The following is a 24469-nucleotide window of genomic DNA, read 5'->3' as shown; positions in this document are numbered from 1 at the left end:
CGACCGCCCGTACAACACAATGACCAGTCCTTCAATACGATTTCTCATTTAATAATCTTACAAATCTTATACCCGCCAGTACATTTGGTAGGGCACACACAATGAATACTACCTTATACCAGTTGCAGGTTGAAGCGGTATAGAAAGACAAATGTTAGCACGCCGTTAAATGTCGTTTATAAAAGAATTTGAGTATTTTAGTTTGATTAAAGTTTTGTTTGAGTGTTTTCGTGAACATCTGGTGTCATCGCTGCTTTTCAGTGATCCATTCATATCATTTCCACCGCTTGTTTTGCTTTTACGCGCAATAGAATCTGTTTCAGAGACCAGTTTTTCTCCGGTTTTGACACGGTTTTGGTGTTTTGCAAAATGCGTTTAGAATTGTATCAATCAAATATTTATCATATATATTTATAAAATTTCACATACATTCTTCATTGAACATTCTAAAATGTAAATAACATTTAGATTATCTATTTATACAACAATTTTAAAGTTTGCATTCATTTTCAAGTTTCTCTCATCAATCAGAAATGATAAGAAATCAAGTACCATGTGTAGTTCCACACGTGTTCTACGAGTGACAATCTACTTATTATCCCCTGCTGGAAACAGTGAAACTACCATTGACCAGTGCGGAAGTATCCATCATACGATTTTCTCTCTAATTAGTGTCGCTGTTTCTATGGAGTAGTTACAATATCCGCTTCTTTTATGATCCACAGAAAGCATAGGTTATTCACGTTATTGAGCGGTTCCACCCAGGTATCGTGACATTAGAACATAAATGGTATGCGTCTTCAGAGATTTACAGATGTTTGTGGGTTTTCGTTGTTAAAATATCGAGCATACTCAAAAACAGCCGGAAATAAGACAAAACACAATGTTTATCGCCTTTGTAAATACCAAGCTATTAGTAATGTTCTTATCACTCTTTTCAGGTGTACTTAAAACAGCTGTTCGACAGACATGACGTCATACACACTTTGATGACGTTATTTAATATAACGTCATCAAAGTGTGTATGACATCAAGTGCTTCAATGAATGCAGGATACAGTAACGATCATGTAATGCATAAGCCCCGATCACCGATTAGGCAAGGTAGATATTTTATGAATAATGCTGTCGTGTCACCAGGCCGATTTCAACGTTTAGCTGACGTTTTATATTTTGGACAGAAAAATGATTATCCCTAAAAGTATCCGTTAGTCGTGAAAGGTCCAAAATACATGTCACTTCAATAAGTTAAAAGCTAAAATTTATATACCTGGTTAGTCAGAGAATATTCAGACAATAACCAGTTTCGGTTATCAGAAAAAACAGATTTAGTTGGGATTAAAAGGAAAATGATATGAATTGATCACTAAAATAAGTCATGCCACCAGGTGTTCGCAAAAAGGACGTGATGTCTAGTTCACAATAATAGTTTCGCAGTAGAAATGTACACATTTTATAGCTACATTACAACAATGACGTTTTGCGTTTTGGAATAATGAGACATAATACTTAGTATAACAGTTAGTATTACTAACTTAATCTATATCTTTAATATTTTATTTATACTTTCTTGCCCAAATCCTCATCCCCCCTACATTATGTTATTTATAATTGATTTGTCATGGTATTTGCGAAGAAAGAATGAATAGGATATTTAATATATACCTATAGACAGCATTCTAGAAAGTAGTGTATACTTATAGAACGGACACAGACATATTTATTGGTCTATTAGTCGATTTTACTTCTTGCCAGTGAATGCTTTTGTTAGTAACGAGAGGCTAAATGTGCTTGATACAACTATAATCCGATTCAAGACATCATTCCATTTCAGGGACATTTGTGTTGATCCTGCAGAGATAGACGTTCTCAGGGACTGTAATAGCGTCCTTTGGCCGTCTCACTTTCCAGCAGGAGGCTTGATATGGTACACGTATTGATCAAGAGGACATTATTTCTGATCCATGGAGTAGATATCAATCATTATCTGTTTGGTCTTAAGTATTGAGGATATAGTGGATAAAATAGTTTGTAGATCAATATTTGATTATGTCTTTGATATGATTGATTCGAGCCGTCGTCTGCTGATGTGGTCGCGGAACTAAACTCCACACCACAAAATATTGCTGCGACCAAAATTGTGAAATAAATTATTTTTAACAGTTTTCCAGTTACATCACTGCGCGTCATCTTGATGTGGAACGAAATCCCGAAGTGATGCAGGTCTCAGGCGTTTACCACTTTTACGAACCGGGATTCGAACCAACTATCTTAAGTTTCTAGCGTGCCCAAGGGACGCAACTCTGCACAGCGAATTGCGGCGCCTTAGACGACTGGGCCACCCGTGTCCCGTTCCCTCATTTGATACACATTTACAGGATTGACATGCCCTCAACAAAACATAACATTTCATTCATATTACAGCTGTGAAAACTATGCAAAGTTTGATCTGTGATAACTATGCATAATTAGATCTGATAAGCATAAAACGTTTGATTTATGATAACTATGCATATTTAGATTTGATTACTATCCAACGTTTGATCTGTGGTAACTATACAAAGTTGAACACTTTGCACACATGGAACTGTATTAACTTCACAAAGTTACATCATAGGTAACTTTGCTAAATCGAATCTATGGTAACCATACAAAGTTGGATCTGTATGAACTTCACAAAGTTACGTCTTTGGTAACTTTGCAAAATTGAATCTATGGTAACCATACAAAGTTGGATCTGTAGTAACTTCACAAAGTTACATCTTTGGTAACTTTGAAAAATTGAACCTATGGCAACCATACAAAGTTGGATCTGTATTAACTTCACAAAGTTACGTCTTTGGTAACTTTGCAAAATTGAATCTATGGTAACCATACAGAGTTGGATCTGTATTATAATTAACTTCACAAAGTTACGTCTTTGGTAACTTTGCAAAATTGAATCTATGGTAACCATACAAAGTTCGATCTGTATTATAATTAACTTCACAAAGTTACGTCTTTGGTAACTTTGAAAAATTGAATCTATGGCAACCATACAAAGTTGGATCTGTATTAACTTCACAAAGTTACGTCTTTGGTAACTTTGCAAAATTGAATCTATGGCAACCATACAAAGTTGGATCTGTATTAACTTCATAAAGTTACGTCTTAGGTAACTTTGCAAAAATTGAATCTATGGTAACCATACAAAGTTGAATCTGTAACTGTTCGAAGCTGAATATGTCGGTAACTTTCTAAAATTAGATCTACGGGAATTTCGCAAAGTTATATCTGCGGTAACTTCTACATTTTAAGTCTGTGGTAACTTCACTCAGTTAGATAAGTTGTAAATTTGTAAAGTCGGAACTGTAATAACTATGTATGGTTAGAATTGTCGTTACTCTGCAAAGATGGATCTGTGAAACATTGGTTAAGTTGGACCTGTAATAACTATGCAAACTTGGTTCTGTAGTAAGAAAATAGTTCTAACATGGCCCTGAAGACATACCACAGACGGAGAACGGTCGGCTTGCGTTCGCATTTCTGGCAAGGATAAAGGGAACATGGGCTTGCCCATGTTATTGACTTTAGTAGTCTTTTGTGTTATGCATCAAAGTCTGGCTAGCCTTAGCAAACAGTCAGATACTAATCTGAAGTAACAGAGTGTTCTAGCCCGGTGTAGTCCATTTGGCTGATAATCACACAACGTGACAGAGAACACGACCAGTGTCGGACTGAGGTGAGCCACTCAAATTGTCCGCCATCATGATCGTTCGATAATCATACGGAAAAATCGCGGACGGCTTACTGGGACAACCACTTCCGTAGTAGAAGGATTAGAGGAGGTATATAGGGGAACATCCAACTTGGTGCAAAACGGGGGGAAATCTAAGGGTTATCAGAGAGATTTCACTAATGTAGTCTGAAGATTTCAGGTAGTAGGAAGAGAGTAAGACCAGTGATCAATGGCGCTGCAGACGTGAAGTAGGTTTACCTCTTCCGCTTCGTCTCAGCTCAAACATCCTCATTACGAATAAAGCGAGCTTTGAGAGCAAATCAATTTGTTGAAATTGTAATTCTCTACCATAAATCGTCCCTCTATGGAGAATAGCAATTGCAGCATGGATTTAGAGACAGGGCCCTTCCTCTTAGAGCGAACTCGATCGATCAAATCAATGCCCCTCCTATCCAAATCGAAGCTGCTCAATACTTTCGCGACAAGTTCTCCCCACGTAGCCAAGAAGAGTCGGAACCCATTGGCGGAGACAGATACCTTAACGGAGGTTGAGTGGCTTAGTTGGGGCTTCACGCTGAGAGAGCCTCCAACAATCAACTCTGTATGCGTGTGTGTTTTCACTGTTCAATTGAATCACTAGGGGGTGGTTAGTTTTACAATGTAATTGCTTATACGACATAATAAAGGTGTCTTTCATGTACGAACTTGAGTCTTCTTCTCGTTTTATGTCACGCAATAACAGATGAATAAGGTTTTTACCCAGTTTTATATCCTATACATACAATTGACTCGGTGCATGTGGGCTCTGTGTGTGTCAAGACGTACAATTACTGCAGCAATATTCCTGAGATATATAGCAATTGAACAAGAATGGTAGAATCTCGTCCATCCTTCTGCTCGACTGGTGAATGATTTAAGATCGTTATTTTCAGGACTAGAATCCGATACCGTGACAGTAAGCTCTGCATTTACCAAGAATATTTATGTGGCGTCGTTTCTGTATCAAACATAACACAGTCTATTACTTAAACCATCCAAAACAGCAATTATTGTGTCCATAGTTGTGCGTCTTAGCCGTCTGTCCCAGACATTCTAATGATGATAAAGTTAGTTGCATCATCTAGGACATTTTATGGCTTTGATGTGTTACACTGACAGCCCAGTGTTATGATCGATTGCATACTGCTTTGTTAGAGTAAAATGAATTATTGTCAGTTTTCTTCATTTCGAAATATTTCAAATTGGAAGAGGTTTCTTCCGGCTGGACGGCCAACATCAACATGAAAATAATGTTCAACTCAAACTAATTTTGACAAGATCAAGTTTGAATTGAAATCCACAGCTAAACTACTGCTATTCAAGTTCAGAATTCTATTGCAAGTACTTCATTCGGGATAAAGTGAACTGAGTTACCTTAGGATTTAATTTGCAAGGTCTAGTCCACAGGGCTTTTGAAATACTGTAATTTACCGGATGAGGGATGATGCTTTTCAGCATCAAACAAGTAAGTCTGTAGATGTATTTATTATTCTGTTATTAATACTTAATGCATAACTATATTGTTGAAGGCCTGATCTAAGACCTGACGGGAATTACCCAAGAATTCGTTATAGCCTTTACTCGCGAACAGATAAGTCAGTTTATATATTACCTGATGTACCTTTGTGTTGGAATATGTGTGGAAAACTGTGAGAGAAATAACCTGTTATTGACATTGTGAGGTCATAATATGTGACGTCATAAATTATGCATGACAAATTGTACTATCAGACAGAATGCACTAACATAACGTCTTATCGCCATGAACTGCTACCCACACAATCCAAACATTAGCGCCGTTACGAATTAGTCTACCGACTACCAACGAGAAAAAAATATTTTAACACAAAAGTAGTCAAAAATACATTTCCCAATAGCTATGCAAATGTTGCTAAAATTAATATATATTAAATATAAATAAATAATCAAGTGTGGACCAGACAGTCCAGTGATTAACATCATGAGCATCGATCCACGCAATTTGGATACGATGACATGCATCAACCAAGTCAGTGAGCCTGACCATCCGATCCCGTTAGTCGCCTCTTACGATAAGCATGGTCGCCTTTAACGGCAAGCATGGGTTGCTGAAGACCTATTTCACCCCGGATCTTCACGGGTCCACAGTTGGAGTAATCGTGTAGACTAAGTAATCTTCAAAACAGCAAAATTATGAAATTTTGCAACTGAAGAAAACATTAACACCCATCGGAACTGATGCATATGTCATTGTGTATGGTTCATCGGGAAACAATGGCGTGTCTGTCTGCGTACTTATTACATTCAACATGCTCTCATCCTGTAACAAATAGCAGAGCTTGGCTTTGTCTTGATTTCAATCAAGAATTGATGTAGTCAAATCCCCTGGGTGAATACACTTGAAATGAAGTGCACATGAAATGCCTGCCTTGACTTTGCGCTCAGGCTTGTTGAAGTCAATTTAGACAAGGTTCTTTTGATTGACTTCGCACATCCATACACCGCATGCTACTTTCAACAGGGTGGTCTAGTTTACTGGCATAGTGGATTATAGACGGATAATATGAACATTATGTGAAAATATATGAAGAAAAACTACACAATGGCCACTCACGTAACCATTCCCTCCATCAGAATATCTTCACGACACAGTGAACACAGAACCGCACCCTTTATTGTCTACACTCGGTCGGGTAGCCTAGTGGTTAAAGCGTTCGCTTGTCACGCCGAAGACCCGGGTCCGATTCCCGACATGGGTACAATGTGTCAAGCCCATTTCTTGTGTCCCCCGCCGTGATATTGCTGAAATATTGCTAAAAGGGGCGTAAAACCAAACTCACTCACTCACTCACTCGACTCTACATATTCTTGTGAGGAATCTCTCGGATAAGCTCCTTGCACTAATTCCTTTCAACTATTCACGGACCCGGTTTTTCTTAGAGTTTAGACGCATATTACTTCGATGTGGTTATGTATGATCATTTACTCATACAACTTCGTGCAAAATCACTGATAGGTTTGATGTTAAGAGAAATATTGTTAGCATATAAGATGGACTACCTCGTGGCATATATAAGAACGAAACCTGATAATCGGTAAGTTTTGTTAACATGTAGTTCGACGTTATACAGTTTCCAACCCAGCTAAGCTAAAGTACTACTACTACTACCACTACTACTACTACTACTACTACTACTACTACTACGTTATACTACTACGTTATACTACTACGTTATACTACTAGTATATTATCAGTAATTATTCTTTACAACCGTGTAACTACAGTACAAACAAAGCCTGACTATCTGTCAATATGTTTGCTGAAAGATATTTTGGGGACATTCGGATTCCAAACTGGTTACAGCCCAAAGTTGATTATCAGTTTATATTATTTGAAAACATATTCAGTTTACAAGCTGATGATGCTATAATACGTTTCTTTTATCGTAAATATCGACAGACCGTAGAGGGTTCGGCAAGTATATATTGGTGACCTGAAACACGACGCAGGAACAAGGACACCGTTGTAGTTGTCGTTCATTAGACTACACGCCGTCTCAACGTAGCCGATACTTACAAATGGCCCTGCCGACACAGACATATAATCACCTTACAGCCTCGTATACCCAGTGTTCACGATGAATGTCCCCTAACCAAGCTGGTCTGTCTCTACTAACGCTGACGAGCCACTCTATATTTATCTGTGATGTAGAAGAAAAAGGAGAGATTAAGGGACATACGTCTTTATTTACATCACTTAATTTCCAGTCACGGCCTTGGAAAAGGTTTCCTCTTCCTGAGCCTTTTCCTATAATGTGTCACGCTTATTATGAAGTTCAAGAAAATGGATCACTGAGTTTTGTCAGAATTCGATGAGAGCGTGGTTGGCCTACTTCCGGTACCATCTGTTAGTCTAGTTCTGTGACGCCATCTAGTGTTGCTCTTGGTAACTCGAGGGCTTTCTGCTGCATTCCAACAAAACAAAGGTTGCCGAAACAGTTCATCATTTTCGCTGACAGTTAGGTTCTGTTGACAGAACCCGATTGAATCAACGGAAGGTTTCATAACTGTGTTTTATAAATTTGAAAAACTAATTGTCATCAACATTTTATTTGTATTGTAATTAGATAGAATTGGAGTCTCAGGACATTGCAGCTGTCTGTGTAATGAACGTTTCACAGAGAAGGATGATGTTATTTTACAAGTGAACTTTCTTGTAGCAGATCCAAAATTGTATACGAAACTATTATTGAAGGCACATTGCGACAAAACAGTACATAAGTAGGACCTCATACAATACAAATGAGCAAAACCATGCCAAGCTCCACATTTAATATTCTTAAAGAAGTAAAAGTGACGTTTTGAATCACGAAAAAATACTACAACTCGAAGTTTGATCTCTCATTGTCCCCTCTCAGCGTTTTAAAGTGGAGGAAATGATTTTTTTCAAGTCCTTTGTGTAATTAGTTTTTCAGAAAGGTCCATCGATCATGTTTTTCTTAAATTTGATGATTTGTGCGTTCTTCCCGAGTTGAGAGGTATAATTAGCTGAAGTTAAGGACCCTTGAAAAGAGCCATGTCTTTGGAACGACTGCGGGAATTGAAGGCGACGGACTCTCCGATGGAGGTGCGATTGTGTACGCGAGTGTGCATGGAATGGGACAATCTCCCTACCACGTAACAGCCAGCATTTAGTGTAGGACTACCCCAGGCATCGGTAATTAGTGTTAATTATGTTGGACCATTTGCTTGCCGATAGATCGTGCAATCTCATCGATCCGGTAGTCGTGGTTTCGTCTTGCCGCGGGACATGCTATAATGATTGCGAGCGATGCAATCGGAAACTAAAGTAAACTGCGACTGTACGTCGGAATTCAGATGAAAAGGCAAAACTAGCGGGTAATTGCTCGCCAAACAAATCTGCCTATAATTTACTCTCAGTCTCATCCTGTTCACTATAGAAGCCCCAAGATCTGTCGTGCATCTTTTCACTTAAAGGAGCAAAAAATGGAAATAAAAAAGAAGGTGCACGTGAGGAAATGATCAATTTCTTTGAGCTCTTGCTGTAGTGCGATGTATGGATAGTCTAAACTGATGCCTGGATTACCGGGAAAACGGCATCAACGACGAATTTGTCTGTCAATGGAGTCGGCGTTATATGGACGTAATAGACTCTAATAGTTATCCAATATTTGCCAAGTTAGTATCTGCTGTAATCGGAGCTGGTAATAACGGATTTGTGAAAAGGTATCTTTCATTGATACTAATGTCTGACTTTTACCCTGTTTAGTGTGGAGAGGTAATCGTGTCGTGAACGACCTAAATGTTTTCATTTATCATTTGCGACAATGCGGGGATTTAACATCTCGTCTTGAAGATCTATATGATATCATGTTGTATAGTACTGATTCTTGAAGGATGGTACTGTAGTAAGAATGGTGGTTAAAGCATTCACTTGTCAGGCCGATGGCCCGAGTTCGATTCTCTTCATGGTTTCACTGCGCGATTTTTTTGCTGCAATATTTCTAAAGGAATCTCACTTGTTCTGGTGGTTGAAATAAAATCTCTACCTACCATTTGAGATCAGTTGCTGGCATTGCGTGATATCTTATTTTACAGTCATATCAATTATTAGTGAGTGCACTCTTCCATTTTTCGTTCCCATTTTCCTGGAATCTTTCATTTCCATATATCATAGTGAGTGCGTGAATAGACTTTTACTCCGCCGCAATAATCTGGTTATTTCAACTTGTTTCATAGGCATTACTTAGAAGTTGGCGGATGACAAGATAGACACAATTTTATGGATAACAACTTCTTTAATACTGTAAAAAGCGACGTTTCGGTATAGATCCTTATACCGTTGTCAAGCAAGACTGAATGAGGGTACTTACTTACTTACTTACTTTGGAGATTTAACGTGCGCTTTCCGACTGATGCGTATTTCGCACACGGGCCCGGCCAGGCCATTTAATGTGTTTCCGAAAGGGGCGAAAGTGGTCTGTGCAACCCAAGAGGGGGGTTTTAGGGGTTGCTTAGTGGGATAACATAGGTAGGTGTGACAACTAGGATGATGCTATCACAACACGATGGACCTGTTTATTGGCTTCATGCCCCATTGGCTTCTAGCTATGTGTTTTCTGTCCATCGTGTTGTGATAGCCTCATCCTTGTTGTCACACCTACCTATGTTATCCCACTCATGTATGCCCTTGTTGTTACTGTTAATCCTCTACTGTTAATCCTCTGCTGTTAATCCTCCACTTGCTATATATATTCTGCACTCTGTCCCTCATTCAGTCTTGCTTGACAACCTAATAAGGATCTATACCGAAACGTCGCTTTTTACAGTATTAAAGAAGTTGTTATCCATAAAATTGTGTCTATCTTGACCTGGTTATTTCAAGCCAGACATGTCAGTGGTTGCGGCATGAAACAACATTTATTTCCTCTCTCCAGGTGTCAGATGTAAATGTAGTTTTAAATTAAATCAATTGGTAAAGAACATACCCAACTGCCCAAAAATATTAGAATTTTTATGTATATTTTAACCATATTATCGCGTTGAGCCAATTGAAAGTCACATACTCTCAGGATAAATCCAATCTAAGGTTTGGAAGAGCTTTATGTTGTTCCCAGACTGGACTCAGTTAGAAGTCACAAGAGACACGGTAATGCCCAGTGTTCATACACTTCTGAATAACCAGTTGCTTTGATGAATAATGTAAAGAGTAGGACGGTTTCGTAACAATTCCAGACTCCATTTATACACGTTACGTACAAAATAGCATCAATCAACGACAAGGATACAGATCTTACTGCTCTCTACAATACGATCCTAATTGATATTTAGGCTTAATTGCATATTATCTAGTCTGCTTCCATTGCATTTTGTGCGTAACGAGCGTACTGTTTGTTGTTAAAGGAAACGTTACACATAGTATACAGTGAAAAAGACTCGACATTTCATTAAAGACGACGAAGGGTTTGGGTCCCGTGACAATCGGAATAAGCATTCGTCGAACGCATGTTGAATTTCATGAAGAGCTTCACTTCAAGAGGGGGCACGGGGGCCCGGTCGTCTAAGGCGTTGCGATTCGCTGTGCAGAGTTGCGTCCCTTTGGCACGCCGGAGACCTATGATTGTGGGTTCGAATCCCAGTTCGCCCCGATTATGTTTCTAGGTTTGTCAGCACCATACCCGTGCTCGTGGGTTTCACCGAAGTGGTAAAAGTCTGAGACCTGCATCACTTCGGGCTTTCCTCCCACATTAAGCTGACACGCTGTGATATAACTGGAATACTGTTAAAAGCGGCGTTAAACCCAACTCACTCACTCACTTAAAAAAATGATTTACCCAAATGGTGAAATGCACCTAGTAAAGGGGCTCATTCGGCAAAGACAGACACCTAGTAAAGGGACTCACTCAAATGGAGATCTTCTACTAGAAAAGGGATATACTCAAGGAAAATTGTGCCCAGTAAAAGCATTTTCTAATTAATAGAATCCATCTAGGAGAGGGTTCCCTCAATGAAGAAATGCACCGGGAAAGGGATTCACTCCGTGAAGGAATTCATCTAAGAGAGGGATTCACTCAACGGATGAATTCAACGGATTGATTCGCTTAAGGAAGGAATATACCGAGTAAATGGATTCACTCAGTAAATGCATTCACCAAGGAGAGGGATTAATACAGTGAAGGAATTCACCTAGAAAAGGGATACCTCATTGGAGAAATGCGCTCAGTAAAGGGACTCACTCAAATGAGGGATTCTCCTAGGAGAGGGATTAACACAGTGACGAAATGCGATTAATAAAGGGATTCCCTCAATGAAGGAATTCACCATGAAAATGATTTACAAAGGGATTAACAATAAAAGGGTTCCACTCAGGGAAAGGACAATGCAGGTTCAATATACTGATCCATCGACTTGGGGAATCAAAATTCAACTTGACACAAAATGAGTCTTGCAATAATCTGTTGTTATTATTGGTATTGGATTGCGTTCGCGTTGATTCGAACAATATTTTAATTATGCAACCTTGTGTCAGCTTAAAGTGGGAAGAAAGCCCAAATGACGCAATGATTCGAACGCAAGACCAGCTGATCCGTGTACGGCAAAGGGGCGCAAATCTGCACGAAGAATTCTATTCCTTATGATAAAGAGAAAATGAAGAAATTACGTAAAATAAAAGTATTATTAGATGACACGATAACATCTAACTAGGTTGGCTTATGACGTCTATTGTCTTCAGGTCGAATCCGCCGCTAAATGCCACTCGCTAGACGCCATTAAAGACGGACACTCATGTCATTGTCGACACTTCGTCATCATTTCTTTGTCGCTAACGTCTCCGGTACAAGTGAAAATAGTTTCTAATATGTCATAATAGATAGGTTGTCTGGATGGTAAATACCATGCTGGATAAATCAAGGGGAATGAGAAAATCGTCACCTCGTCACGTTTAAGTGTTGGATTGGGAAAGGTCTTAGGAAAGGGTCAATATGGTTGAAAATGGTATGAAGATATATGAATCCAAACGTTTTGGAAGCGCGTTGCTGGAAATGCAGCAAGAAGTACGTGATTCATCATTCGTGTTATAAGGTGGATCAAACTTTCCCAAGTTCGTATCATCACTATAGTGATTCATAAACACACGCTCGTGATGTAGTCGGAATCGTACACTCGACTATGGAAAGGGTTTTGTCGCTTTAATTCCAATATGTTGCAGTTACAAGTTTTAAGGCTTGGGGTGTGGGACATTACTTCAAGTTAAGAAATGTTGCAGTCCCATATAAAAGTGAATGGCACACTACTCCAAATTAAGTAATATTGCAGTCATCAGGGTATGTGAGTCGATTATTACGATTAGGTCGAGAAAGTCATTATTTGTTAAACCCTGTTGTGCTCAGTGCTGAGCCATGGGGCACTGCATAATGGAGAGAACGAAGCATGTTAATCTATGTTAAGCACTGCTTCAGTTAACAGGATGGGCGATTGAATCATTTCTACGTTAAGTAATATTAGAGTTACAAGAGTGAGTTAGTGAATCATTTCTATGTTAAGTAATATTAGAGTTACAAGAGTGAGTTAGTGAATCATTTCTATGTTAAGTAATATTAGAGTTACAAGAGTGAGTTAGTGAATCATTTCCATGTTAAGTAATATTAGAGTTACAAGAGTGAGTTAGTGAATCATTTCTGTGTTAAATAATGCTATAGTTACACGGACGAGTGAGGGAATCATTTCTCTGTGTTAAGAAATACTACAGTCAGCTACAAGCAATTACATTATTACCTGAACAAACGACGGCAACATATCTTACAAGTCACAATAAGGAATTGCATCGGACATGGAGCTGCTCGAATATTACTCGACAAAAAGGGAAAGTTGACTTTTGGAACGTTGAAGTCAATCCTCATGTCTTTTTGTCTCTCTCTTAATCTTTAAGCATTGATATAAATATGAACAAGAGGGGCGGTTTCACTTATCTTTTTTGTTTCTAAATCAATGGAAAGGAATTGGTTATTACTATATTATGAGGTGAGGTGAAATGGAGTTTAACGTCACGTTCAAGATTATTGCACTTGTATAGCGACGCGCATACTAGAACGACATTATAGTGCTGGCCCCCTGAGATACCATGCCACAGTTTACCCCACTCAGACATAGTAAACTGACCCCGAGTCAGTCCTTGTTTTAGCCGCTTAATGCCGAGCGTCAGGGTAACAACAATGACCATCTTTTAACGTCGTTTCATACGACGCGGCCGGGGATCGAACCCCCGACCTTCCGCTTTACAGGCAGACGCTATACCACTAGACAACGGATGGATTATATATGGACATATTGAACTGTATCAGAATATCAATATTCCTGAAGCCCAAACTGAACTTCTTTGCCAAATTCTTTTTTTCAATCCTAGCAGAAATTCCGATTCATATGCATAGAAAAACAGATGTGCAAGAAGTGGAGCACAGTTGGTGACCAGAGGGACGACTACTGCTGGCTTATTGTCTTACACCCAAAGCACAGTTGCATGAATGATAAACATGAATGTAATACATTTCCATTTTCTTGTCACCTTTCTATCCGGTAGGTTTTACTGACAACAGGAACCCAATTTAACCTGGCCACCCCACCACCCACATTGCTCAAACACATTCCCAACCTCATCCACGCTCACCCTCCATCCAATACCCCGACGCCCACCCGACCAAACCAACTCATGTTGTGTATTCTGGTGCCTTGTACATGCCCTCTCCTACCGTGAGGAACCTTCACTCTCCTACAAACACACGACAAATATGTCTGATAGTTGGGGAACTGGTTTCGCGTTTTTATCTCCACCAGATTGACACATTCAATGGCTGTGACCCCCATTAGATATGCGGCAATTGATTGAGCCTCTCCCTGAGTACTACCGTCGATGCCTAATTTCCATGATTCTATTGTTCTCGAGGCCAAGAGATCTTTCACGAGAGTTGTGCTAATTAATGATTTCCGAGTTCCACATCACCACGTTGGGTGTCACATAGTGATGTATGGAGCTGGTTCCCTGATCTCAATGGGGACGCTGTTGTCGCTATTTATGCTGAGACTTTGGTCTTGGAATGCCACAGATGTCGTTTTCACACCTATTTTTATGTCTCTAATTGACACAAATCTGCGAACTGAAATGTATTTAAATGTTTTCGTATTACAAAACGAATGGGCAGCATTAATTTGCGAAATCGACACTTTTTGCCTCTCAAAAACACACTCCTTTCTCGTCAGCTGGGACTAAAGTAACAAACACGGCGAGTGAAGAAGGAGGTATATGATCATCCCCGCTTCTCGAGAAAATGTTAACCTTTTCAACTAAGATAAGAAATTCACTCGGTGGAAATAAAGTGTGCTTAATGTCCACAAGAGTGTCGTAGGCCATACAAATGAAAATATCTTCAACATGAACAAAGCAGTCGGGTGGTACGGAATCGAGAAAATCTTTCATGCGAATACAATCAAGTGTGATTTCTTGTGTATGGAAACACATCTAATCAATATTTGACAACAATGTGTTCAGGCATGAAGCAGTGCTGCTTAACGCCCGTGTTACTCCTCCGTTATAACAACTTTCCCTGATTAGCTGACAAAGCTTTCCCCATGTTGGAACTAATTAAGATGGCAGCTAGGGGATCCTCAAGTTACCCGGAAGTTTATCAACGAGACAAAAGACAAATTGTATGAATAAAGGCCATAAAATCATTCATTGTCTTCCTGAAGCAATGACCACCTCAAAGCTTTCCATCCTTGTTCAGGGATCAGAACAAACCATCACTATTTACTATGGTTATTCCCATGGTAGATCTAGATACAGGCATATCTGTTACAATCTTTGGTTAATTAAATACAGAGGCTTACTTTTTATAGAGTAGAGCGGCATGTTGTCATGGGCGTCCAATGATTATGGTAATGTAAAGTAATTACTCGGGAAAATCAACCACGACGAATCATTAAATATTCATTCTTAACATTTTGTCTGCAGTGAAGCCTGAGTGGGACTATCGATAAAAGAAATATGACCGAAAATGTTTTTCTATATACTTTATTTTTATTGTACCGTAGATATGTTAAGAATTGACTTCACTTTGTGGGAGTTCATTGGCGTTGAACCTTCATGGAGTGAGGACCAAAGTCTATGCACGTCGTACGTCAGTGTTAAAAACATTCCAATCGAATATTATAAAATTATAAATTTTGAACTGTACGTTTGAGATGTGTGTGAGTGTGTGTGTGAGAGAGAGAGAGAGAGAGAGAGAGAGAGTGTGTGTGTGTGTGTGTGTGTGTGTGCGTGCGCGTATATGTGTGTCTGTGTGTGTAAGGGTAGGTGCGTTGTGTGGATGTGTGTGTGTGTGTGTGTGTGGTGGTGGGTGTGTCTATGTCTTTGTCTATGTGTCTATCTGTCTATGTGTCTTTTTCTCTGTGTGAGTGTATATGTATTTGTCGGTGTATGCGTATCCGTGTGTGTCTGTGTATCTGTGTCTTTGTTTCTGTATGTATGTCTTCGTGTAACCATGTTTATCGTGTGTGTATGTGTCTGTGTGTAGGGGTAGGTGTGTGTGTGGGTGGGTGTAGTGGTGGGCGTGTCTCTGTGTCTTTGTTTCTGTATGTATGTCTTCGTGTAACCATGTTTATCGTGTGTGTATGTGTCTGTGTGTAGGGGTAGGTGTGTGTGTGGGTGGGTGTAGTGGTGGGCGTGTCTATGTGTCTTTGTTTCTGTATGTATGTCTTCGTGTAACCATGTTTATCGTGTGTGTATGTGTCTGTGTATAGGGGTAGGTGTGTGTGTGGGTGGGTGTAGTGGTGGGCGTGTCTCTGTGTCTTTGTTTCTGTATGTATGTCTTCGTGTAACCATGTTTATCGTGTGTGTATGTGTCTGTGTGTAGGGGTAGGTGTGTGGGTAGGTGGGTGTAGTGGTGGGCGTGTCTCTGTGTCTTTGTTTCTGTATGTATGTCTTCGTGTAACCATGTTTATCGTCTGTGTATGTGTCCGTGTGTTGTATATGTGTGTGTGTGTGTAGTGGTGTGTGTGTCTATGTTCTTTGTCTATGTGTCTATCTCTATATATGCGTGTATTTTTCACCCTTTGTGTATCTGCTTTGTCTGTGTATGTGTATCCGCGTGTGTCTGTGTCTCTATGTCTTTGTCTCTGTATGTATGTCTTGCCGTGTGTGTATGTGTCTGTGTCTGTGTGTGTCTGTTATGACAACGGCCAATGTATCAGACACTGTATGCAAGCAAGTGACATATTTGAGCTTACTGCATTGTATCCTTTGAACAACTGACCCACACCGCCTGATGCCAGCACAGTGAAGTGTGAGTGAGGTTGATCAACAACATGCCACAGGCAATACGGGGGCGGTCGGGTAGCCTAGTGGTTAAAGCATTCGCTCGTCACGCCAAAGACCCGGGTTCGATTCCCGACATGGGTACAATGTGTGAAGCCCATTTCTGGTTTCCCCCGCCGTGATATTGCTGAAATAATGCTAAAAGCGGCGTAAAACCATACTCACTCACTCACTCACTTACAGGCTTTACCATGAAGATTACATATAATGCCTTGGCGGCCTCAGCCAACTAGTCATCCTTCTTGTGTCGCTTGGGGGACGGGTCGAATATCATATTAAAAAGAGGGCACGAATGACCCAGTCGTCTAAGGCGCTGCATTTCGCAGAGCTGCGTCCCTTGTCACGCCAGAAACCAGTGATCATGGGTTCGAATCCCTGTTCAAACCGATTTCTGTTTCCAGGTTTGTCAGCACCATATTCGTGGGTTTCACCAAAGTGGTAAACGTTTGAGACCCGCATCACTATCGGCTTACCATCCACATTAAGCTGACACGCAGTGATATAACTGAAATACTGTACAAAACAGCGTTAAACCAACACACTCATATTAAGAAAAAGCCTATCTCAGTAAAAGTTAAATTCTTTATGCCATTCTCCATTCTCAGGTTATACTGATGTCATGAACATATATTATAAGTTTATTAACGGTATGTCTGTATGGAATCCTACATGGCATCACTCTGTTATTGCCGACTAAAATGTCAATGTTTTAAGCCACATCTGTTCCCAGCTGTGATGTAGACACAATTCATAGATCAAACAGTGACACCCCAGACACATACAAACCCCCGCATGCATTTAAGGATGTAATTGGTAGCGTTCGCCGCTGACGTCATATCGTTCTATTTCAAGACCTCTATGGTGACACGAAACCGCACACAAGTGAAAAAAGGTTATTAGGGATAACGAAGTTTAACGTAAGTAACCTATTCTGATTAAGATGGAATAGCTAACCACGAAGACCTGTGAAACTTTGTTGATTTTAGTCATGTTTTATTTCTGTCCACGTTAAGTAATAATGGTGGAGGAGGATGTAGACGTTGTTATTTGTCTCCTTAATGATTCATCGGCTGACAATCATGGTTGTTCGTCAACCAAAGATATATATAGGTGTGTGTCTGTCTTTGATCAATCCATTATGATGTCTGTTATATAGTCTTAAGTCCGGTTAATATGTAGTCTATGTAGTTGGTCCCTGTTAGAATAGGTCTTCAGTAACCCATGGTTGTTGTAAGTTGCAACTAACGGGATCGGGTGGTCAGGCTCGCTGACTTGGTTAATACATGTCACTGTATCCCAGTTGAGTAGATCGATGCTCATGATGTCAATCACTGCATTATCCGGTCCAGACAGGCCGAGGTCATACAGCTGGAGGTCATACAGCTGGGTGCGTCATTAAACAACAAAAACACAGCCTAAATGCAGATAGGTTTCATTTCTTAATAAGCTTTTATGAATATAGAAGCAGTATGACGCCGCTTTAAAAAGATGACAAGTAACAAGGTGGGGGACTTACTACTCTTCACACATTTGAAACGTGGTAAGTGGGTGAGTGAATGCCACAGTGAACAAAATAACAGCTATCCCACCTCGGCTTGTCAACATTCGAGTCTGGGCCAAGCAAACCAGTGACTGAAAGCATGAGCAACCATCCAAGCCATTGCGACACCGTGACGCGCAATCAGCCAAGTCACAGAATCTGACCACCCGTACCCCCATACTCGATTTACCTATAGGTTGGGAACAAAACCATTGACGACCCTTTATTTCAGTACTTACACTACACAATGCACATGTTAAAGTTTACGAGAGACAGAAGTATTTTCAAAACTGAAATGGACACTTTTCAGTTTTTAACAGCTAATTTTACCAGCGCGAGCCAATACTTCAGTCTGCGTAGCTGGTGCTAATAAACAATTGCATATTCATTAGTATGCGTGGAACACAAGATGGGCACACAACGCCGTGAGACGTTGACGGAGGAGGTGATGGGGAGAAGAAGTAACAGCATCGTTGTTTTCGGGGACGAGCTGTAAACTGATCACCCTCATTAGCGTCACGCAGCCACCAGGGAGGAAACCATTGACTGAGAGTGAAACGACCAGGCAGGTACAGTTACTTCAAGAAAGTCGTGGGACCATTAATCACATTATATCTGAGACACAACTGGAGCTTAAAGTAGAATACAAACCACCTTTCTTTACTCTTTGCCTTTGCTGCCAGAGCTGGTTTTAAACCTTACCTCTGAATCATTGCATATGGTATATTAGTTGCGTACTCACACACGACGTACCTTAAGGGTGTCCAGAAGGTAATTTGCTATCTGAAAGTTTGGATATAACTATCCCAATGAAAATAAGGGGAGGGGGCACTGTGTACGTATTAACTGCCATGTCAAATTCACACTTTAACATAGGACATGTACGAAAGGTTAAACACCGCTTACATCGCTTATGTCAAACTTACGGTTGTCTCGAAGAAAAAGTTTGGCCCCTGCTTATTCCTTCTTCAATCATCATTTTAGGTTGTGTCGAACCTCGCATAACTAAAGTACTTACAAAGCTCCTTTCAATTTCGACACAACAGTGTTTGACCTTTCTTCATTTAAAAGAGCCGTACTGAAAATTGTATCCTGTTATAATATTCCGACGAAACACATTTATTTCGTACGCAGTGACATTACTCATTTTAAAACAAAGAAACCGAAACCGGTTATCTCGTCGTAACTCCTCTATGGCAATAACAATTTGATTATCATGTCAGTTGCGTCCTGAGATTCTTGGCATATATATAAACGATTCCAAATGATAGATGGAAGATCAGAATTTATGAAAATAAAAAATGGGTGACGTTTAAGATGTACAGGTTTGCATAACATTATAGTGAAATCGCTCATCGTGTCATCACGTTCGCTTCACTTGCCATCCATAGCACTTAGCTTTTTCAATTACGTGAATCACAGAAGGATAAAACGTTCAAAGAAAATATACCAATTCAGAAATGTAAGTGAGCAGTATCTTGTTTAACCTGCATCGCTTACACAGTTCTATTCTTATGCGACATTCGAAAGACTCACACATAAACAAGAGTGTTGGGTTTAAAGCCACTTTGACCATTACATCACGTCATGCTTATTTCATGTGGGAGAAGAGCCCGAAATTACCCAGTCCACAGACGTTTAGCACTTTGGTGATGACCACATGTACTGTTATGGTGATGACAGAGATAACAGCATTATCAAGGCAACGACCATCAGCGGATCCTGGTGCGACAAAGGAACGCAACGTTGATTTTTAGCACCTTAGATCCCCGAGCCACGTGTGCCCCTACATGTATGTATACCCGAGATCCTTCCTTTCCAGATAAAGAAGGATGGTGTGGGTTGAGTGCCAGGGGTAACGATCAGTTTGATGTGATGTCTCTTTAGACTGTGATACTTGCAGCTCACGACTGAAGCTAATAGTACTTAGGTTAAAGTAACTTCATTTGACACTTGTCTGTCTAACAAACACCATGAGTTTCCCCACAAGAACCAAACGCAAAGTACAAAAAGTTTTAATGGCGGGAGCCCATGGTGGTTTTTGTTTTTGTTTTAATCGTTTACGTCAGTAAAATTAGAGAGGCGGAAAAAAACGTTGAAACGAGCGAGCCCTGAGGATGCTTCTTATTAAAGTTACACAGTCTGAGGCCTTGAACATTTTCGTACAAAATTTACCAAAGGGTTGTAATACACTTGCTACAACACAACAAAAAACATTCACTTATGATTCAAAATAAAACCCACACAATTGTCGATCTAGTCTGTGGAGGCACACTCATTTTCACCTATTTGATAGTTTGAGAAAATGTTTTCTACTTATTATTACATTGAAGCGTTCAGATACCTTCACAGTAGCAGTTTTATTGATACAAAAGAAACGACTTACAGAGCGTACATTATTCTGGCTAAAATACATAAATGAGTGAGTGAATGAATATTGTTTTACGGTGCAGTAAATATCGAATGTGGACCGAACAATCCAGTGCAAGTGTAACGTTCACGCCGGCGGGGAGGACATTCAACCAGCCAGTCATCACCTTCTCACGTCGTTTTAATCAGGGAGGCTGCGGGGTAGCCTTAATGGTGGGACTAAAGCGTTGGCCCGCCACGCCAAAGATCTGTGTTCGATTCCGTGCTTGGGGATTATGTGTTACCCTCATTTCTGAAATTTCTGCTATGGATATTGTTTACGCTTACTGTAATGTACTTACTCACGTCAGTTGAGTCTTATGATAACCATGGGCATTGGAGAGTCAACATGCTAATACCTTTACAAATATACCAATAAAAGTCGCAATGTATAATACATATGCCAATTCAAATACATATGTCAATAAATGGATATGTCAATAAATATTTCAATCCATTTACTTAATATATATGACATTACATATACGAATACATTTACTAAACATATACCCATACATATACCAATTCATATACCATACGAATCCCAATACAGATGCCATACATATCCTAATACATATACCATTCATAAAGCAATACATACACCACACATGTCCTAATACATATACCATACATATACCAATATAGATACCATACATAAACCAATATATACACCATACATATACAAATACATATACCATACTGATCCCAATACAGATACCATAAATACCCTAATACATACAACATACATATCCTAATACATATACCAGTAATATACCAGTAATATACCGTACATTAACCAATATATATACCAATATATATACCAATATATATATACTATAGTATACATATACCAATACATATACCATACATATCCCAATACATGTACCAATACATATACCAATACATGTACCATACATATACCAATACAGATACCATACATATACCAATACATATACCAATACACATATCAATACACATACCAATACATATACCTATAACAGTTCAATATACATATACCAATACATATACCAACACATATCCCTATACATATACCAATACATTTACCCATAAAATTTACCTGTGCAGATCCATATTCAAAGTGAAATATATATCCTAACAAATATTCCAATACATATACGAATATATTTACCTATACTTATATCATTACACATACATGTACCTATACCTATATCAATACATTTACCTATACCTATATCATTACATTTACCTATACCTATATCAATACATTTACCTATATCTATATCAATATATTTACCTAAACCTATATCTATCCATTTACCTATGCATATATCAATATATATACCTAAACCTATATCAATACATTTACCTATACCTATATCAATATATTCACCTAAACCTATATCAATACATTTACCTACACCTATATCAGTATATTTACCTAAACCTACATCAGTACATTTACCTATGCATATATCAATATATTTACCTATACATATATCAATACATTTACCTATACATATACGCTGCAAAAATGAAACGCAAAAGTAGTAAAACAGCAAGTATCTGACAGAGTTTTGCCTACATCAATACTAAATTAATACCCAAAGTGAAATGGTCATTTCTACATGAATTGTGATTAACTTGTGTTGAACGAATGAGGTACTTCGAAACATTGGTGAAAAGATGGGAAAGTCGCAAAAAACACAACCAAGAGAGAGCCTGACGCCGAAACACACCAGCATGACATGCACTGTGCAACAATTTGTTGGGCTAAGAAAACGCTGGCTTTTCATTTGCATGCCATCACAATCTTACAGCAAGTGAACAGAGAAATCATGCGACGACTGACAGAAGCCCAACGCAACAACGCCATCGGCCGACTGCAAACATGAGAATCATATTCAGCTTTTGTAAGGTTTTTCCACGCAGCAACAAACACCATTACAAGACTGCGGAACCGTTATCAGACACACGGGACAACACGTGACCTTCCAAGATCCGGTCGACTGCGTATCACCACTAGAGCACAGGACAGATTCCTAGAGCTATGTCACTTACATAAAAGAACCACCACGGCCACAACTACGACAATACCAGGATTGCGTATGATATCAGCCCAGACAGTGAGGAACCGTTTTCGCGCTGATGGTATTCGCTAGGAGACCAAATCGAAGTGTCATTTTGACGGACCCGCATCATCGACTGCGACGTCAATGGTGTCAAGGTCACGGAGTATGACCCCCACTGCGACGGAGACATGATTGGTTTAGTGACGTGTCACGTTTTATTCTTCGCTGTGCGGACGGTAGACGTCTTGTTTACGGCATCGCAGGGAACGTTATGCAAGAAACTGCATACAAAAGTGGACAGATGTTGTGGTGGTAGTGTAATGATGTGGGTAGCGATCTACTATACTGACTTGCTGCAACTTATGGGGAATTTAACAACAAAACGTTGTTCGGTCTCACGTCCTTCCCCCTTATGCAGCGGACGTTATTTTCCACCAATGTAACGCCCGACTTCACACAGCAAGACTGACATCAGCCTTTTCGCAGAAATCACAACATCCAGGTCCTGCCATGGCCCTCAAAGTCTTCAGATTTAAACCCATCGAATATTTATTGGAAACACTGCATCACTGACTGCGAGCATGTCAGCAACAACCACAGAACCTCCGATTGTTGGCACAAAGACTGCAGGCAGACTGGATGAACATTCCCCAGGTCACAATTCGGGATCTGATTGCTTCAATGGACGACGATACAAGTCAGTTTTGGACTCTTATTGTAGCCACACAAAATATTGAGAACAAATTACCTTTGCCTTGAAAGCTACTGTTCCATGTGTGTCATACGGAACCTGGGTTATTGACAATGATGTGCGCCAATTGTGAACAAACAATTACCAAATGTTGATTATTATGAAATATATTTCTAAATCACTTTTGCGATTCTTTGTTTTTGCAAAGTCTATATCAATACATTGTCGTTTGCGCAGTCCGAGATGTGGATCCTGGAATCAGTTGTGAGTTTGGAAGAACGTCCTTGCAACGTTGCCACAACGTTATGTGTAAGCTGGGTAGTGACATATGAAATAACTACTTTAGTGTGTGAGAGAGCCTGCGTGCCGTCCAATGTAGACACAATAGCATAACATCTCGTGACAAAAACACATTCGGGTGAAACCTTGCATAACGAGCAAAATCTCCATGTCTTAAAATGACACATAAAACCGACGCAAGATTCCTTTTGCGCTTCACCAATTACCCCAGCAATAAACTAAAACACTTTGCCGTGTTTGTTCCACACGACTTTCATGAAGCAATACGTCTCACATCAATCGTGGTTCATCTAAACGAGAATCGTCTGCCTCGCGACCTGACAAAAATGAAATGTGTTCGAAACGAGACATTATGCATGACGTCAGTCATATACACTTGATTTATAAGGCATCATGGCGAAACTACATAAAACCACGAAGGTAAACGCGTGATAGCGATTTAATTTCCACCTTAATTCATAACGGCTGTTCATGTAGCTTTATAGATATAGTTACTCGTCACGCATCAGCCCCAGGTTGGACTCTACAGATGCATGCATGAAAGAGTGAATGATGTTTTACGCCGCTTTTCAATAATAGTACCGGGTCCCAGCGAATGTAATATGCCTGAAATATTGTTGATAGCGGTGTGTCACTCACTCATCCACAGCTACACCTTAAACACTGTGTTGTGTCTCGTGTTTAGAAACTAAAGCTTACTCGTTTTCATGTACACTTGGATGCATTCAAAAATAAAAAGGTGTTATTGGTTTTTATTAGCACTATTATTCGAGCTACAGGGCACCCTGTAAAAAATCGAGTCTGAACCAGACAGAACAGTGACGATATTGCGAGCAAAGATCCATGGCGTTGAG

At 39.7% G+C, this 24469-nt stretch overlaps 1 protein-coding gene across 1 annotated transcript in view; it reads right to left on the bottom strand.

The window, feature by feature from the left end:
• LOC124150788 (prothoracicostatic peptide-like) overlaps nucleotides 1–24469 on the bottom strand; it is a 92902-nt gene that overhangs the window by 19648 nt on the left and 48785 nt on the right. The gene's annotated exons all lie outside the window — the stretch shown is intronic.

Source organism: Haliotis rufescens, unplaced genomic scaffold (assembly GCF_023055435.1).
Source record: "Haliotis rufescens isolate VD_foot unplaced genomic scaffold, xgHalRufe1.0.p SCAF_6, whole genome shotgun sequence".
NCBI lineage: Eukaryota > Metazoa > Mollusca > Gastropoda > Lepetellida > Haliotidae > Haliotis > Haliotis rufescens.
The sequence above is the reverse complement of the archived record's forward strand: the minus strand, read 5'-3'. Positions and strand labels throughout refer to the sequence as shown.